Source organism: Heterocephalus glaber, unplaced genomic scaffold (genome assembly GCF_053883595.1).
Source record: "Heterocephalus glaber isolate CG9 unplaced genomic scaffold, H.glaber_assembly_v1.0 deba00000331, whole genome shotgun sequence".
Taxonomy (NCBI): Eukaryota; Metazoa; Chordata; class Mammalia; order Rodentia; family Bathyergidae; genus Heterocephalus; species Heterocephalus glaber.
In genome coordinates, this window is record NW_028258142.1 from 10,174,280 (window position 1) to 10,194,820 (window position 20,541).

At 36.2% G+C, this 20,541-nt stretch overlaps 1 long non-coding RNA gene across 6 annotated transcripts in view; it reads right to left on the bottom strand.

Moving 5' to 3' along the window:
• Positions 1 to 20,541, bottom strand: part of LOC147830026 (uncharacterized) — a 145,160-nt gene that overhangs the window by 110,018 nt on the left and 14,601 nt on the right. For all 6 annotated transcript variants that reach the window (XR_015443110.1, XR_015443113.1, XR_015443116.1 and 3 more), the window contains exon 3: positions 2,306 to 2,377. This is a non-coding gene — a long non-coding RNA (uncharacterized LOC147830026). The remainder of the gene's footprint in view (positions 1 to 2,305; positions 2,378 to 20,541) is intronic.

Consider the following 20,541-nt stretch of genomic DNA (forward strand, 5'->3'; position numbering starts at 1 on the left):
CAACAATTATTTTGCAATATTCCAATGGCTACCTGTTTTTTATCATTGTTTCTTTAAATTCTGAAATGCAGTATCGGTAATGTTAATGTAACTTTAGTCTTGTTTATTTTTTAAAGAAGCTACTACACCAGGAGATTAAAAACCCCATTAAAAGTTTATGGAGAAGAATTAGCTAATGTGAGGACAGAATTTTAGATATAGAAGATAAGATTACAATTAGTGACCAGGAAAAGAAAAATTTCTTTAAAATTGTAAGGGACCATGAGAAATTAATCCAGCAGCTGCTAGACAATGCAAAGAAAAATAAAATAAGACTGATGAGAGTCAATAAAGAAACAGGAGAGAGTGCAGATGATATAAAAAAAACCTGTTCTCAGAAGTGATGGCAGAAAACTTCCCGAGTAGGGGAAAAGAACTTGACCTACAAACAAGTTAGGCATATAGGACTCCAACTAGCCTTGATCAGAAAACATCTACACATAGGCATATAATAGTTAAGATTCCAGAAACCCATCAGAAGAACAAAATTCTATAACCTGTTAGAGGAAATAAACAAAACACATACAAGGAAAGCCCATCAGAATCATAGCCAACTTCTCAACACAAACCTGCAAGGCAAGAAGAGCTTGGAGTGATGTATTTTAAGCACTAAAAGAAGACACCCTCCAAAGCAGATTGATGTACCCTGCAAAACTATCTTTCAAAATTGATGGAGAAATAAGATACTTTCATGACAAAGAGCACATTAGGAACTTCATGAATACCAAACCAGCACTCCAAAAAATTTTAGAGAAAATCCTAGGAAAAGACAAAAAGGATCAAAACCCTAGGAAGCCTAGCAGAATGAATCCACCAGGCAAGACAAGAAATTAAAAGCAAAGGGGGAGGATAAAAAAAAAAAAAGAAAAAGTCATGACAATGATAACTCAATACTTATCAGTTATAACCATCAATATTAATGGTCTCAATTCACCAATCAAAAGAAATAGACAGGCAGAATGTGTCAAGAAGCAAGATCCAACAATATGCTGCATACAAGAAACACACAATTCAAAACAAAACTAGAAGACTGAAAGTTAAAGGGAGGAAAACAATACTCCATGTGACGAGAACCCCCAAAAAAGCAGGAGTAGCTATTCTCTTTGAATACCAAGTGGATTTCAAACCAAAACTGATTAAGAGAGACAAAGAAGGACACTACATCCTTGTAAAAGGAACAATCCAAGAGAAAGAGATGACAATCATAAACATATATGTACCAAACACTACTGTGCCCAACTATATAAAACAAATACTAACAGACATGAAAAATCAAATGAGCACTAATGCAATAGTAGTGGGGGACCTCAGTACCCCACTGTCACAAATAGATAGATCAACTAGACAAAAAATAACCATCAAAATAATAGCACTCAATCAAACTCTTGGACAAATGAACTTAACAGATGTTCACAGAGTGTTCCACCCCACAAAATCAGAATACACATTCTTTTCAGCTCCACATGGGTAATTCTGCAAAATTGACCACAAACTCACTCATAGAACATATTGAAGTAAATGCAAAGGAATTGATGTTATCCACTGTATATTGTTAGACAATAGCACAATGAAATTGGAGATCAATAGCAAAAGAAACTGCAAGAATTTCATAAACACATGGAAATTGAACAACACACTTCTGAATAACCAATAGATCACAGGGGAAATTAAACAAGAAATCAGATAGTTCCTACAATTAAATGACAATGACAATACAATATATCGGAATCTATGGGACAAAATGAAAACAGCCTTATGAGGGAAATGCATAGCAGTAAACACTCATATTAGGAAAACAGAGCAAGCCTAATTAAACAAACTGATGCTGAAACTGAACCTTCTAGAAAGAGAAGAGCAGGACAAAGCCAAAGCTCATACAAGGGAGGAAATTATAAATATCAGAGCACAAATCAATGCAATGGAGACTAAGAGAATGATACAAAAAATTAAAGAACCCAAGAGTTGGTTCTCCAAAAGAATAAACAAAATTGGCAAACCCTTAGCTTCCCTTATCAGAAAAAGGAAAGAAAAGGCCCAAATTCATGCAACTACAGATGAAAAGGATGAAATTACAATGGACATAGCAGAAATCCAGAGGATCATCAATACCTACTTTGAAAACGTATATGCCAATAAGATGGAAAATACAGAAGAAATGGACAGATTCCTAGATAAGTATGAATTACCAAAGTTGAACAAAGAAGCAATAAAAATTCTAAACAACCCAGTATCAACCAATGAAATTCAAAATCCAATTAAAACTTACCAACTAGGGCTGGAGATATAGTTTGGATGTTCCAATGCCTGCCTTGCAAGCACAAGGTCCTGAGTTCGATACCTGGAAACAAAAAACAAACAACAAAAAAAACTTACCAACTAGGAAAAGCCCAAGCTCTGATGGCTTCACTGCTGAATTCTACAAGGCATTTAGAGAAGAACTAATACTACTACTGTTTAAACTCTTCAATGAAATTGAAAGCCAAATAATACTTCCAAATTCATTCCTGGAAGCAAGCATCACCTTGAGCCCAAAGCAAAGAAAGACTCAACCAAAAAAGAGAACTATAGGCAAATCTCTCTAATGAATATAGATGCAAAAATCCTTAATAAGATACTGGCAAATAGAATGCAGAAGATCATCAAGAAGATCATACACCCTGACCAAGTGGGATTCATCCCAGAGATGCAGGGATGGTTCAACATACACAAATTAATCAATCTAATACACTATATCAATAGAGCCAAGGACAAAAACCATATTATCATCTCAATAGATACAGAAAAAGCATACGACAAAATGCAACATTTATTTATGATAAAAAAAACCTATAAAAAATTGGAATACACCATCTCTATCTCTATATGAAAAAAGCCATCTGTGAAAAACCAACGACCAATATCATACTAAATGGTCAAAAACTGAAATCCTTCTCACTAAAATCAAGAACAAGATAAGAATGTTCACTATCACTGCTCCTGTTAAATATAGTTTTGGAAACATTAACTACAGCAATTAGACAAGAGAAAGAAATAAAAGAAATAAAGATAGGAAAAGAAGTCAAATTATCATTATTTGCAGATGACATGAATCTCTATATAGAAGACCCTAAGAACCCCGCCAAAAGTCTTCTAGACTTGATAACCAAATTCAGTAAAGTAGCTAGATACAAGGTTAACATGCAAAAATCAGTAGCTTTCTTCTACATTAACAATAGACATACTGAGAGAGAAATAGCACAAAAAATTCATTTCACAATAGTATCCAAAAAACTGAAATACATAGGAATCAATCTAACAAAAGAAATCAAAGACCTCTAGTCTGAAAACTATAGCACTCTGAAAGAGAGATTGAAGGTGATATCAGAAAATGGAAAGACATCCCTTGCTCCTGGGTAGGAAGAATCAACATAGTGAAAATGGCAATACTTCCAAAACTGCTATAGAGATTCAATGCAATCCCAATTGAAATTCCAGCAGCATGCTTCATGGACCTGGAGTAAACAATCAAAAAATTCATTTGGAACAAAAAGAGACCTAGAATAGTAAAAGCAATTCTAGGTAATGGAGACATGACAGTGGATATCACAAACCCCAACTTGCAACTATACTACAAAGGTATTGTGATAAAAACCACATGGTACTGGCAAAGAAACAGACCTGAGGACCAGTGGAACAGATTAGAAAATGCAGAAACAACTCCAGACACACTCAGCCACCTCATCTTTGACAAAGGATCCAAACACCCTCACTGAAGGAAAGATAGCCTCCTTAATAAATGGTGCTGAATTGGCGTTCAACTTGCCAAAGATTAAGACTAGAACTATATCTCTCAGCATGCACTAAATGAAAATCAAAATGGAGAAAAGATTTAAATATTAAACTGGAAACGCTGAACCAGCTGGAACAGAGGTTAGGTAGAACTCTTGAAGACATTGGTGTAGGAGAATATTTTATGAACAAAACCTCAGTTGTCCATGAACTAGCACAATCAATAAATGGGCTCTCTTCTTATTAAAAAGCTTCTGCATAGCAAGCAAAACCACCAACAGTGTGAAGAGACAATCCACAATATGGGAAAAAATTTTCACCTGTTGTTCTTCAGACAAAGGTCTGCTATCTAGAATCTATAAAGATCTTAAAAAGATCAGACCTCCCTAATTTAAAAACCCAATGCAACAGTGGGCATCTGAAATGAACAGACATTTTTCAGGCAAAGAAGTGGAAATAGCAAATAAACATATGAAAAAATGTTCAACATCACTGGTCATTGAAGATATACAAATGAAACCAATGCTGAGATACCATCTCACCCCAGAAAGAATGGCTGCCATCATGAAATCAACCAATAACAAATGCTGGCGGAGCTGTGGGCAAAGAGGAACCCTACTCTACTTCTGGTAGGAATGTAGACTGGTACAAAAACTGTGGAAATCACTATGGAGATACCTCAAAGAACTAGGACTAGAAGTCCCATTTGATGCAGCTTTTCCAGTACTGGGTTTCTTCCCCAAAGAATTAAAAGAATCACAGGACAGTGATATATGTGCACCCATGTTTATAGCAGCACAGTTTGTAATAGCTAAAACTTGCAAGCAACCCAATTTCCCATCAACTGGAGACTGGATAAAGAAAATGTTGTTTTTTTATAAAATGGAGTACTACCCAGCCATAAAAAATGAGAAATTAGAGACATTTATAGATAAATGGATGCACATTGAGGTGATACTCTTAAGTGAAATAAATAGGACACACATGTGCAAATACTAAATAATTTCTCCAGTGTGAGAATCTGAAAGTGTAAATAAAGACTAAAAGTTATAATAGATAATGTGAAATAGGAAGGAAAGGGGCAAAAGGGAAGGGGAAGTGGGAAGGGTAGGCAAAAGGAAAGAAGGGAATGGACTTAATATGAGAAAAAAAATGGAAACAAAGTCTTTGTAAATAGGGAGAGGTGTAGGGGTTGAACAGAGGCAAGGAAATGGGGAAAAATTAAGAACCAAGAGAGATTATGTAAAGGTGCAGATTTCCAATGATGAGTGTCATTATACTGTTTACCTAAAATGTACCAATAAAATAAATTTAGAAAGGGAAAAAAAGAGAAGCTACTACATTCAATTGAATTCAAAGAATATAGTTGCTGTTTCTACTTACCTATTTACCTAGGACCTCTGTTTCTGTATTTTTGTGTTTTGTTTGGTTTGGTTTGGTTTTACAGGGGATCAAACTCAAGACCTTGCACTTTTTTTTTTTTGGCTTAAATTCTTTTATTGGTATATTTTAGGTATACAATATATTTACATTTATCATTGGGTGCTTGTACCTGTAGATGTATCTGGGTTCTTATTCTTTACCCATTACCTGTGTACCCTTCACCCCTCCACCTTTCCCTATTTACATAGACTTCATTTCCATTTTTTTTCTTTTCTCATAATTTTTCCTTTCCATTCTTTCCTTTTCCCATCTCCTCCTACCACCCCTACACCTTTGGACCTTTTCATATGCCAAAGTATCAATTATTCATTATTAATCCTTTTAAACCTTATTTACACTCTCAGTTTCTCACACTAGAGAAACTATTTGGTATTTACACATGTGTGTCCTATTTATTTCACTTAAGAGTATGGCCTCAAAGTGCATCCATTTAGCTATAAATGACTCTAGTTTCTCATTCTTTATGGCTGAGAAGTACTCCATTTTATAAAAAAAAAACCCACATCTTTATCCAGTTTCCAGTTGATGTGCACTTGGGCTGTTACCAACCTTTAGCTATTACAAACTGTGCTGCTATAAACATAGGTGCACATATATCACTGTGGTATGATTCTTTTAATTCTTTTGGGAAGATATCCAGCCAGGGAATAGCTGGCTCAATGGGACCTCCAGCCCTAGTTGTTTGAGCTATCTCCACACTGATTTCCACAGTGGTTGCAGCGGACCACACTCCCACCAACAATGGAGAAGGGTTCCTTTCTCTCCACACCCCATCAGCATTTGTTATTGGTTGATTTCTTGATACCACCACTCTTTCTGGGGTGAAGTGGAATCTCAATGTTGTTTTCATCTGCATCTCTCGAATGACCAGTGATGTTGAACATTTCTTCATATGTTTATTTCCTGCTTTTACTTCTTTGTCTGAGAAATGTCTGCTCATTTCAGATGCCTGTTTTTGAATTGGGTCTTTGAATTTTGGGGTCTGATTGTTTTCGTTCTTTATATATTCTAGATAGTAGTCCTTGGCCTGAGTTAAAATTGTTAAAATTTTTCCCACATTGTAGGTTGTCCCAGCTCTGTTGGTGGTTACTCTTGCAGTGCAGAAGTTTTTTAATAAGATGAGATCCCAGTTGTTGATTCTTTCTAGTAATTCCTGTGCTATTGAAGTTTTGTTCATAAAGACTTTTCCTATGCCAATATCTTCAAGTGTTCTACCTAACCTATCTTCCAGCAAGTTTAATGTTTCAATCTTAATATTTAGATTTTTAATCCACTTCAATCTTAGTTTAGTCCATGATGATAGGTATAGGTGTAGTTTTAATCTCTGGCAGGTTGAAATCCAGTTTTTACAACACCATTTATTAAATAAGCTATCTTTCCTCCAATGAGGGTGGTGGACTCCTTTGTCAAATATGAGGTGGCTGAGTATGTCTGAAGTTGTTCCTGCGTCTTCTTTTTTTTTTTCCTGCATCTTCTAATCTATTCCACTGATCCTCGGGTCTGTTTTTTTGCCAATACCATACTGTTTTTATCACAGTAGCTTTGTAGTATAGCTTGAAGTTGGGTATTGTAATACCCCCAGCCATGTCTCTTTTGCCAGAATTGCTTTTGGTATTCTAGGTATCTCCTGGTTCCAAATGAATTTTTGGATTCTTTTCTCTAGTTCTGTGAAGTATATTGTTGGAATTTCAATTGGCATTGCATTGAATCTATACAGTAGTTGTGGAAGTATGGCTGTTTTCACTATATTGGTTCTTCCTACCCAGGAACAACGGATGTCTTTCCATTTTCGTATATCCTCCTTGATCTCCTTTTTCAGGGTCCTGTAGTTTTCAGTATAAGGGTCTTTTGCTTCCTTTGTTATATTGATTCCTAGATACTTCATTTTTTTGGATGCAATTGTAAAAGGAAATGTTTCCCTAATTTCTCTCTCAGTGAGTCTGCTAATTGTGTATAAGAAGGCTATTGTGTTTTGAGTGTTGACCTTCTATACAGCTACTCTACTGAATCTGTTAATGAAGCCTATATGTCTTTTTCTAGAGTTTTTTGAGTCTTCTATGTAAAGTATCATATCATTAGCAAATAATGACAGTTTAACTTCTTCCTTTTCTATATTTATTCCTTTTATTTCTTCCTCTTTTCTAATTGCTGTGGCCAATGTTTCCAGAACTATATTGAACAGGAGTGGTGACAATGGGCACCCTTGTCTTGTTCCTAATTTTAGTGTGAAGGTTTCAGTTTTTGACCATTTAGTATGATGTTGGCTGTTGGTTTTTCATAGATACCCTTAATCAGGTTGAGATAAAGACCTTCCATTCCAATTTTCTGTAGCATTTTTATTATGAATGTGTGTAGGATTTTGTCACATGCCTTTTCTCCATCTATTGAGATGATCATATCATTTTTGTCCTTGACTCTGTTAATATAGTGTATTGGATTTATTGATTTATGAATATTGAACCATCCTGGCATCCCTGGGATACATCTGACTTGGTCAGAGTGTATGATCTTCTTTATGACCCTCTGTATTCTGTTTGCCAGTATCTTGTTGAGGATTTTTGCATCTATGTTCATTAAGGAGATTGGCCTGTAGTTCTCTTTTTGGGTTGTGTCCTTCCCTGGTTTTGGAATCAAAGTAAAACTTGCTTCCAGGAATGAATTTGGAAGTCTTGGTTCCCTTTCAATTTCCTTGATAAGTTTAAAGGGTAATGGTGATAGTTCTTCTTTAAAAGTCTTGTAGAATTCATCAGTGAAGCCATCAGGACCTGGGCTTTTCTGTGTTGGTAAATATTTTATTACATTTTCAATTTCACTCACTGTTATTGGGCTGTTTAGAATTTCTCTATCTTCTTCATTTAACTTTGGCAATTCATATGTCTCTAGGAATCTGTCCATTTCTTCTGTGTTTTCCATTTTATTACAGTACAGGTTCTAGAAGTAGGTATTGATGATCCTCTGGATTTCTGCTGGGTCTGTTGTGACTTCCCCTTTTTCATTCTTAATTGCATGGATTTGAGCCTTTTGCTTCCTTTTTTGATAAGGTTGGCTAAAGGTTTATCTATCTTATTTATTCTTTCAAAAAATCAACTCTTTGATTCATTAATTTTTTTGTATCATTCTCTTAATCTCCATTGAATTGATTTCTGCTCTAATCTTTATAATTTCCTCTCTTGTGAGAGCTTTGGGTTTGTTATTCTCTTCTTTTTCTAGGAGTTTGATGTTATACCTTAGGTTATTTATCTGAGTTCTCTCTGTTTTCCTAATATGGGCATTCACTGCTATGAATTTCCCGCATAGAACTGCTTTCATTTTGTCCCATAGATTCCTGTATGTTGTACTGGCATTGTCATTTACTCATAGAAACTGTCTAATTTGTTCTTTAATTTCCTCTGTGAGCCATTGGTTGTTCAGGAAGGTGTTCTTCAATTTCCAGGTGTTTGTGGGACTTTTGCAGTTTCTCATGTCATTGATCTCTAATTGTATTGCACTATGGTCTGATAATATACAGGGGGTAATTTCAATTCTTTTACATTTACTTAGACATGTTCTATGAGCTAGCATGTGGTCTATTTTGGAGAATGACCTATGTACAGCTGAAAGAATGTGTATTCTGATTTTTGGGATGGAAGACTCTGTGAATATCTAAGTCCATTTGTTCAATAGCTTGGTTCAGTTCTTGAATTTTGTTGTTAATTTTTTGTCTAGATGATCTGTCTATTTGTGATAGTGGGGTATTGAGATCCCCCACTATAATTGTGTTACTGCTTATTTGGTTTTTCATGTCCATTAATATTTGTTTTGTATAGTTGGAGGCATTCGTATTTGGTGCATATATATTTTTGATTGTCATCTCTTCCTCTTGGACTGTTCCTTTCACAAGGATGTAGTGACCATCTTTGTCTCTCTTAATTACTTTTGGTTTGAAATCTACTTCATCTGCAAATAAGATTGCTACCCCTGCTTTTCTCTGGGTTCCTGTCTCATGGAGAGCCATTTTCCATCCTTTTACTTTCAGTCTATGAATTTATTTTGACTTAGGTATGCTTCTTGTATACAGCATATTGGTGCATTTTGCTGCTTAATCCATTCTGTCAGTCTACTTCTTTTGATTGGTGAACTGAGGCCATTAACATTGATGGTTATAATTGATAGATATTGACTCATCCTTGTCATGATGTTTTACTGTTGTTGGCCCTTTTATTTCTTTTTCTCCCTTTCCCTTTAGTTTCTTACCTTGCCTGGTGTCTTCCCTCTGTTGGGCTTCATGGAGTTATGATGTTCATTTTCTTATTCTAGAATATTGCTTAGAATTGTTGGGAGTGCTGGTTTGTTGTTCATGAAATTTCTCAGATGTTCTTTGTTCTGGAAGTATCTAATTTCCCCATTGAGGTGATTTGTTTCTTTTCTCTAACTGCCTGTAGGATTTTGTTCTTCTGTTGGGTTTCTGGGATCTGACTATTATACATCTAAGTGTAGATTTTTTTTTATCATGGCTAGGAGGAGTTCTATATTCCTCACATATCTGTATGTCCAATTCTCCACCTCTGTCTAGGAAGTTTTCTACTATTACTTCTCTGAACAGTTTTTTATGTCAATTGTACTTTCTTCTGTCTTTTTGTGGACTCCTATTAGTCTCATATTATTCTTCTTTGCATCATCTAGCAGCTGCCAAATTGATTTCTCGTGGTCCCTTACTATTTTTAAGAAATCTCTGTTGTCATGGTCCTTTACTGCAATCCTGTCTTCTATATCTTATATTCTATCTTCAGATTCCCTTAACTTACTCTGCATCCTTTCAGTGGAGTTTTTAATCTCCTGAATATCTGTTTGAATCTGTTTCATGGTTTCCATTTCTTTCTTATGCTGGGCATTCATGGCTTCCAGCATGTTTCTGAACTCATCTATTTTTTATCAGTTTCTGTTCTAGAGCCTCTAATCATCTTTCACTCTGCTCACCCTCTCTGTAGTTATCTGGGAGATTATTTCTGCTTTGAATTTTTCTACAACCTCATTCATCTGTTTTGTTACTTCCTGTGCTATCAATTCAGGGTTTCCAGGTGGTTGATTATCAGACTTTTCCACCTCATTTCCCCAAGAATTTGCCTTTTGTGGGGTGGAAGTCTGAGTTTGTGACTTGGTTAAATGTCTTCTCATTTTTTTTTTTTGATACTGTCCTTGGTTTAGTTCCTGGGTTGATATTTTCAAGTTGCTTATTGTAAGCATCTTTGTTGATGTATTTAGAACCCTTATGGAATGATTGATTCTCAGAGGTGTCTTTCAGATATACCTGGTCTTTAGGTATTGAGTCCCTAATGGCTCTGAGGCTCTCTCATTTTCATTATACCAGGAAGAACAACTGATTAGATCAATCACAACACCTTAGCCCAAGTGATACAATCAGCAACACCATGGCATCAAATACATCTTACAGAATGACAATTTCTGGTAGTTATTAATCTATGACCTTTAAAAATGAAGGGCCTCCTTCAGGGTATGTCTCTGCCATCTGAATAGACAATGTGGGCAGCAGTGTGCAGTTATAAGTTAATGATTCTCAGTAAGCTAGTCCCAGACCCTTGAGATTCAGACAGATTTCTGGATGCAAGTTCCAAGTTGATCTCCCTGTTCTCCTGCAAGTTTGCAATATGCAAGGTTCTATCGCAAGTTGCAGCTGCCTTTCCCCTAAAGGAAGTCCAGGTTCTGATGGGAGCTGATGATCCTTCAAACTTACCAGGCATGGTGGTATTGTGTGCCTTTATTGCAGAGATTCTCTTCACTTTTCTAGTGGGCTTGTTTTCATCAGGGAACCTGAGAGAGGTCCTCTCTCTGTTGTTCACTTCTGCAGCTCAGGACAATGGGTTTTATGTCCCCCTGTGCCTCTGTAGTGTGGAAACAAGTAACTGCACAGCCAAAAGGCCAGAGTTTGGGGGGGATCCTGTTGTTTCAGGTGCACATGCAGCCAAGATGGTGGCTAGTGGGCATGCCTGGGGGATTCCTCCTCACTCTGTCTTGGTTGCAAGCCTGTCTTTGTCAAAACCCTGTCTTGGTTGAAAGTCTGTCTTGATTGCAAGCACTGCACTTTTAAGGCAAGCACAAAGTAACTGAACTAAATCTCTGGCCCCTACCTAGGACCTCTCTTAAGTTTCTATTGAAGTACAAAAATAAAACCCAAAGAGAGCAGGAAAATCACAAGTCTGGAAATCATGTAATGTACAAACACCAGGTCAGTGCAATGCAAAAAAGCTGAAAAAAAGAAAAAAAAAAAAGAGAGAAATACCCAAGATAGTGAAATAATTAATGACTTTTCCCAGAAGAACCCTCAACAACTGTTACATTTAGAATCAAGAAATATAAGGAATTAATATGAACCATGGCCTGACAACAGGTTAAAGGCCAGAAAACTCCCTGAAAGTTAGAACTTCCTTTATTTGGGGGTTCTAAACCCTTATTCTATCTATACACCACATCTGCATCCATCCTTACTTTAAAAAAAAGAAAAGAAAAAATACTGTTCAGAAAACAAATCTTCACAGCTACAAAGTTAAACAATCCAATGCATCTTTATTCATCACACTGATTTTTCATATTAACTAAGTTAAACCTTTCATTTAATTCAATTCTTTATAAACAGCTCTGGGGACAGCAACTACTGGAGACCACTGAAAAGTTACTGGAAACCTCTGCAGTAGGATCCAGTCTCCTACTCAGTGTATGATGCACACCTGAGGGCAAAATAAACTAAAAGACAGAACTAAGAGAGACAGAAAGTGGGGCACCATGACCACCAATGCTGGTGCAACTGACAAGGCACTGGCCAGTCCAAGCCACTGATTTTTATTGGTAATCAATGAGGTACAGTTGGGCTATGTGCAAGGGTATATCTATGTGTAAGGATGTTCAGTTGTGCAGTTTCTATGGAAATCAATGTAAGCAAGGCTTGTAAAAGACAAGACAAAGGATTTTCAAATTAGGAATATAATAGATAAAATATATGGTTTTAATTAGAATATCATCCTTCGACTTAGAAGGCTTTAGTTATGGTGTTGGAATTTGGGTGCAAGTTACTCTGACCTCCACACATAGGCTTTGGCTGGACTTGTTTCTCAAAACAAGCAAATTGCAGGGTTAACTCTTTACATCCTACACTGTTTACAGCCGGCTTTGGGACATAATCAATATTTCAGTCTCCTGCAAACAACCTTTCTTCATTGTACAGAAGATAGCACATTTCTATCTTTTGGAAGTCACCATGCACTTCAGCCATGTGCATTCTCTACAGCATGGGAGCTGGAGAGCTCCATTGGTGTCCTTCCTACCATGGACAAGCTTACTTCAGTATCTTGGTAATTGCAAGTTTGAAATGAAGCTCTGAATTCTCCTGACAAACTCCAACCCTGCCATTTTAATTTTATTTCATTGTGCTTTATAGATCCTTCCTTTAGGTTTGCTTTTTTCTATATTAATAATTTCTAAGGGGTGATAACCAGGTTTCTGAGGAAAATTGATAGCATCAGAAAACATAATGATTAAATCAGGTCACAGATATCACTTTTAATTTTTCAACACAAGGAAACTATCAGATGTAGCTGTCATCACTTATTTTGAAATAATTCATTCACCTCTGTTCAACAAGAGTCCCTGGCCTATTAATCTAATAGCCTTGTCAACAAACAAAATTCAATCCAGCTAATGTATCTTTCTTTTTTGTAAACTTCTATCTGGAGCTAGTCAGCATCAATTCATGTCTTTTATCCATGCAAATTTTCCACCTTAGGAAAATAACCATGAAATATCAGTCTTAAGCAAAGTAATCTATATGATTCTGAATCTTGTATACCTACTATAAAAATCAGAATGGCATTATCTTGACTTGTTTCCCATTTTCCACAGGTTTCAAAAATGATTCAGCTTGCTTAGCAATTTTTCCAATTTCCTTTGCAAATGTCTTTGATAGGATAAGAAAAAAAGAAGTGTGAACCAAAAATCTTGATTTAAAAATAACATTTGTTTTGTATTGGCACAAGAGTTTTAAACTGATTACTTCTTTATTACTCATAACAAATTTATGGGCTGGATATTAGTCTCCTTTTTTAAGATCAGGGTCATTAGGTTCAAAGAAGTAACTTTCTGAGGTAACAAATCAGTATGTGGTAATGCCAAATTATAAACTCTTTCCTTTTTGGGGAAAAAAGTGTTCTCTCAGAGGTATGCATAGAAATAGAGTACCAGTGAAAGAGACTGGTGTTTATCATTTCACTATAAATATCAATAATAAGAATTTATTTTCCTTGATCTTAATGAAATGAAGAAACCAAACTAAATTGATAAATAAGTAAGTAGATAAAGTGTTATGTTCAGTATTTTAACAAGTCTGAGATCATTTCAGGAAATGGCCTTCCTTGTACCTTACCAATTCTATGCAGTATCTCCATTCACCCTTGTATAAAGTGTCCCATACTCACCCACAATCACTTCTCAATCTTGTACATATCTTTCCAGAAATAAGTGCAGAGAGAAGTCTGCAAAAACAGCCATATTGGCATCTTTAGATACTTCACTCAGTTCATCCCATGGAAGTTAAATAATTACACTCTGAGTTGTATTTCAAGAGAAACTCAACTTTCTCAAGATATGTGTTTTCTCAAAGACTTATGCTTTGAAATGGAGCTGAAATTTTGCTTAATCTTTTGAAATCTGCTACCATATGGTAGAGCAAAGAGTCTAGTTTCTTTCAATTTATCCTTCCTTAACTACAATGCATCACTGGAAAAAATTTTCAAATTTTCTAAAGTTCCTTCACCAACATCTGTTAGAATGGATTCAAAGAGCCAATTATTTCCTGGGCCCTCACAGTTTTCAAATTGTAGTGCATATATAAATATCACCTATGATGTCAGGTGTTTTTAAAAATTAGAAACTTCTTTTAAAATCAGAAACTTTAGTGCCACATGAAAAATTTATTGAATCAGTGGAGTGCCCAAGAATTTGGATTATAAGGTATGAATTATGAGTTTCAGCATTGAATAATTATATTTTAATAAACCACATTCTATCATGTATGAAATAAAATTTTTAACAGGACCTTTCAATATTTTTCCTGATTCCCTATATTTAGTCAAAGTGATGTGGCTAATACCTAGATAGATAGTCTGAGAGCTTGCTTACCTTATGTCCCTTCTGCACTTGTTATAAATATTATCACTCTGCCCATCTGGACATATTATCATAGTGTTATCACTTTGTCCACTTAGCTAAGTCATTTTTCTACATTTATTTTAATGCCTTCATTTAGCCTCTTGTAATTTTCAGTGCAGTGTAGAATCTTTGACATGTACAATCCCTCTCCTTCCCCTTAATAGTTCTTCTTTGGGCAATGTGTACACTTTTGTTGTAGTTGAATCTGAGGGACTGAGGACAAACCCTGGGAAATAATCATCCAGGAAAGTGATGAGATCACTATATTTAATCCTAAATCCCATTCCATAGAATTTCAGTGATGCGAGTAAAATAATATATGCTACCCTGTGTCAAAAATTTGTCTTTTTCCACTTCATATATTATATATTATAATTATGTAACAAAATTTATATTCTTCATTTATATTCTTTATTTCTCTCAGAAATAAAGTTATAACTAGAAGTAGCAGAATGTTTCAGAAGGAACAGTTTTTTGATGTAGCTATGATCCAAAAACTCCACTCAATATGCATTAGTAGTCACCCCAGTTTTGTGTCATAACCAATGAAAAGAAGGGAAATTTTGAAACCATAGTATTTACCAGCTATGCCCCAAATGACTTGAAGGTGGTATGATAGAATCTTCTTTATAGTAATATGGAACAAATCAAATTAATTAAGGAGTATTACTGAATAAAATCAAATATATAAGAGCTACATACTGTGATGAAAATATACCAAAGCCATATGCTTCCAAATAGTAATTTCACTGAAACTCTACTGCCAAGGACATGTGTGATTTTCATTGATCACTTTATTCAAGAATCAGAACAACTAGTTATAGGGGCAAATTTACCTGTGTTAGTCAGACTTTTAGTCTCTGTGACAAATTCCTGACATACACAGCTTAAAAGAAAGATTTGCCTTGACTTTAGGTTTCATGGTTTCAGGGGTTTCAGTGCATGGTCTCTTGACCCTGGGGCTTCAGGCCAGTGATGAAGATGCTGGGAACACTGTTCACCACATGGAAGCTGGGAAGAAGGGAGAGCAAGGAAGGGACCAGGATCCCAAGATCCCCTTCCAGGGCACATTCACAAGGACCTAACTTTCTACCACTTGGCCCAATGTACACATGTTCTGCCACCTCCTGGTAGCACCATAGTTTGAGGTAAACCCTTTAACAGATGGCATTTGGAGAACATTAAAGACTCAAACCAGGGTCAACCCACTTTCTGGTCCCCTTCTGTCTCTCTTAGGCAGAAGCTTTCTTTCTCCTAATAAACTTTTCCTACTCTTCACGTCCATTGTTCCTAGAATTCATTCTTTGATTTTAGAGAACATGAACTCACATTTCTGATATCTAGTAGGTTTGGGAGTTACATCTCTTCCCCCATAGCACTTCAGAGGTCTTCCAGCAAGATTACTGAGTGGAGGAAAGAGTTTTCTTTCATAGGTTTTAACTTTGGTCTTTTTGCTTCATAGACTGTTACTTTTCATCTCATAGGGTATGGTTATTTGTTTCATAGATTCTGGTTTCTGTTTCATAAATTCTGGACTTGTTTCAGCTTTTGTTTCAAAAGTGTCTTAATTTTAAGTTGTGTGTTTTAAATATTTGAAAATTTCTTGTTTTTCTTATGGGTTGTCTTTTGTTAGAATTACATTTTATTCTTGTTTTGTAGGTGTTACATTTGGACTTAGTTGCTTTAAAATGTTATAAAATTGGTTTCTTATGAAATTGTCTCAGACAAAAACAGTTCAGGCTTTTATTTGTCCCTTATAGAATGCCAAATAGTGGTTATGCTGCCAGCTAGCAATTGTCTTTAGGGCAGCTGCCACTCTCAAAGCAGAGGACAGGTTTCTCCAATTCCCCTCTGGTGAATCCCCACTCTCATTGATACCAATGGTGGGTGGAATGTTGACCATATAGGCAATTGGGTTCCTTTTGGAGACAGATCTCTGATTGTGTGGAACTAGCAGAAACTGAGGAAGCAACTGAGGGGGTCAAGGCCAGGGCTACCCTCTGGTAGATACTCAAAGGTCCCTCAGAAGAATCTAGCTCCCAACAGCCTGTCTGGGTAATCAACAGAAAATCTCCATAACTTGTCTGTATCTGGACTCCTCAGTTAGGTCAAAGGGGAACTCTGTCAGTGATCATCAGATATCCTCTATCTCAGAGTGATCTTAAGCAATGCTGTCAGAGCCCTTTCTTAAGCCTCCATTAAAAGTTGAGCTACAGGTTTGGACTGCTTTCTCTACTACTAATAAGACCTTTAGACAGATGTAGAAAATAAATCTTTAATAGATTAAAAGATACCTGAACCTTTTCTCCCACCTAGGCATGATCTTCATCATTTATGTGTGTAGGGGAGAAAAATGCCATTTTTGATAGGTTATGGACTTTGGAAAGCTCACTGTGGAGTTATAAAATGCTATATGGAAATTTTTGGAATGTTTATCCAGCTTCAACTTTATTTGGACTTTTTCTATCTGCTAGTGAGTTAAAAACTCCACTTAAAATTTTCTCCAACTTGTTGGGAGTTCATTTCACAATCCCTAGTACTCAGACTGCTCTTCCTTCCAGAAAGTCAGACTAAGACAAACTCACAACAACTGCTTTGCCTTACACTAGGGAAAATAGCAATCAGTAACTTTCATTTGTGTCTTTACTCATTAACTAGAATATGGGACTATCTTAGCCAGCCTTTCTCTTCATTCTTTCATGCATAAGAAGTTAATAAGAGTGCCTTTATTATGCAGATTGTGGCTGCTAGGAGGACCTATGAGTTTCAAAATACTTAGTGAATTTAAAATGGACCTTAAAGGAGTAGCCTTGTATTGCTGCTAATAAAAGTTGCCTAAATGACTGGACAGACAACAAAAATTTCTCAGACCATTCTCTGCCCTAGGGCCTAAGGCAGAATCTCTGATTTACCATCTCGGATGTGATCTCTTTTGCAGGAAAAGTGCCCTAATTTGACTGTTGACCTATTCCCCTCTCTCTATTTTGAAAGCAGTAGTTTAAATCTCTTGGTTTGCTAGCAATACTTCCTCCTCTAAATATAATTGTTATGACAGCTTCCAGCCCAGAGGAGATGACCAGGTCAGCATGCCATTGCTACCAGCATAGAGGAGGCTTCTGGGTAGGGGTGCCATGGCTCCCAGCACAGACAATGCCTCCGGTTCAGTGTACCACAGCTCCTAGCCCAGAGGAGACTTCCAGGTCTGCAAGCCACAGCTCCCAGGCAGGAGGCTTCCAGGTAGGCATGCCACAGTTCCCAGCACAGAGGAGGTGAGCCATGTAGGTGACAGAAACAACCCCCACCTGTCAAAATGAGAAGACCAGTTAACAAGCCTCAGAACCAGACTTCCAGACCACCTACAGCAACTGCAAGGGGAAATGAGATGGAACACTCAGATACTCAACCACCTAGACTCCCTTAACCAGCAATGAAAGAGGATCTGGAAAAAATGAAATCAGAAACAATTTCTCACGTAAGAGCAAAGACTGTGCCCATAGCACAAGACATGATTAATAAATCTAGAGAGAATACAGATAAAAAAAAAATAGAGGAGCTGAGGAACATGATATAATGCCAACATAGAAAACAAATTAAATCCATAATACAGATGCAAACAGATTTCCAGGAGATTAAAAGCTCCATTGAAAGTCTACGCAGCAGAATGAGCCAATGTGAAGACAGAATTTCAGCTATAGAAGATAAGATTGTAACTAAGGACAAGGAAAAGAAAAAATTCTTTAAAATTTTAAGGGACCATGAGAAATCAATCCAGCAGCTTCTAGATAATGTAAATAAAAATAACATAAGACTGATTGGAGTCAATGAAGAAACAGGAAAGAGTGCAGATGACATAAAAAATTGTTTACAGAAGTGATGGCAGAAAACTTCCCAAGAAGGGGAAAAGAATTTGACATACAGATAAGCAAGGCATATAGGACTCCAACTAGCCTTGATCAAAAAAGAACCTACACATAGGCATATAATTGTTAAGATTCCAGAAACCCAACAGAAGAGCAAGATTCTACAAGTAGTTAGAGAAAAGAAAAAAATCACAGGGCCGGGGATTTAGCTCCATGGTTTCACCACCTGCTGCGCAAGTGCAAGGACCCAAGTTCAATCCCTGGTAACAAAAAAAAAAAGAAAGAAAGAAAGAAACAAATCACATACAAAGGAAAGCCCATCAGAATCACAGCAGACTTCTCAGTGCAAAACTTCAAGGCAAGAAGAGCTTGGACTGATGTGTTTCAAACCCTAAAGGAAAATAACCTCCAAACCAGATTGATGTACCCTGCAAAAATGTCTTTCAAAATTGATGGAGAAATAAGATACTTTCATGACAAAGAGCACATTAGGAACTTCATGAATACAAAACCAACCCAACAAAAATTTTAGACAAAATCCCAGGAAAAGACAATGAGGATCACAACCCCAGAAAGCCCAGCAGAATGAATCTACCAGGCAAGACAAGAAATTAAAAGCAAAGGGGGAGGATAAAAAAAAAAAAAGAAAAAGTCATGACAATGATAACTCAATACTTATCAGTTATAACCATCAATATTAATGGTCTCAATTCACCATTCAAAAGAAATAGACAGGCAGAATGGGTCAAGAAGCAAGATCCAACAATATGCTGCATACAAGAAACACACAATTCAAAAAGAAACTCATAAACTGAAAGTTAAAGGGAGAAAAACAATACTCCATGTGACAGGAACCCAAAAAAAGCAGGAGTAGCTATTCTCTTTGAATACCAAGTAGATTTCAAGCCCACACTGATTAAGAGAGACAAAGAAGGACACTATATCCTTGTAAAGGGAAAATCCAAGAGGAAGAGATGACAATCATAAATATCTCTGCACCAAACACTAGAGCACCCAATGATATAAAAAAAATTTTAATGGACATAAAAAGCCATATAACCACTAATACAATATTAGTGAGGGACCTCAATACCCCATTGTCACAAATAGATAAATCAACTAAACAAAAGACAAGCAATAAAATACGAGAACTCAAATTCTTGAGCATATGAACTTAACAGTTGTTTACAGAGTTTCACCCCACAAAATCAGAATACACATTCTTCTCAGCTGCACATGAGTCATTCTCCAAAATAGACCACATACTTGCTCATAGAACATATTTAGGTAAATCCAAAGGAATTGAATTTATCCCCTGTATATTATCAGATCATAGTGTGATGAAATTGGATATCAGCTGCAAAAGAAACTGCAAAAACTTCATAAATACATGGAAATTGAACAACACATTTCTGAATAACCAATGGGTCATAGAGTAAATTAAAGAAGAAATCAAACAGCTCCTTCAAATAAATGACAATGACAATACAACATATCAGAATTTATGGGACACAATGAAAGCAGTCTTAGAGGGAAATTCATAGCAGTGAATAATCATATTAGGAAAACATAGTGAGCCCAATTAAACAACCTGATGCTGAACTTCAAACTTAAACAAAAAGAAAAGCAGGACAAACCCAAAGCTCATAGAAGGGAGGAAATTATAAATATCAGGGCAGAAATCAGTGCAATGGAGACTAAGAAAACAATACAAAAGATCAAAGAAGTCAAGACTTAGTTCTTCGACAGAGTAAATAAAATTGAAAAACCCTTAGCCAACGTTATCAGAAAAAAGGAAAGAAAAGGCCTAAATCCGTGCAATTAGGGCTAAGAAGGGTGAAATTACAACAGACCCAGCAGAAATCCAGAGGATCATCGATATCTACTTCCAGAACCTATATGCCAATAAGATGGAAAACACAGAAGAAACTGACAGATTCTTAGACTTGCATGAATTACCAAAGTTGAATGAAGATGACCTAAAAATTCTAAACAACCCAATATCAACCAAAGAAATTGAAAACATAATTAAAAACTTACCAACCAAGAAAAACCTGGGTCCTGATGGCTTCACTGCTGAATTCTACAATATATTTAGAGAGGAACTACTGCCACTACTGTTTAAACTCTTCAATGAAATTGAAAGGGAAGCAATGCTCCCAAAATCATTCCTGGAAGCAAACATCACCTTGATCACCAAAGCAGAGAAAGACCCAACCAATACAGAGAACTATAG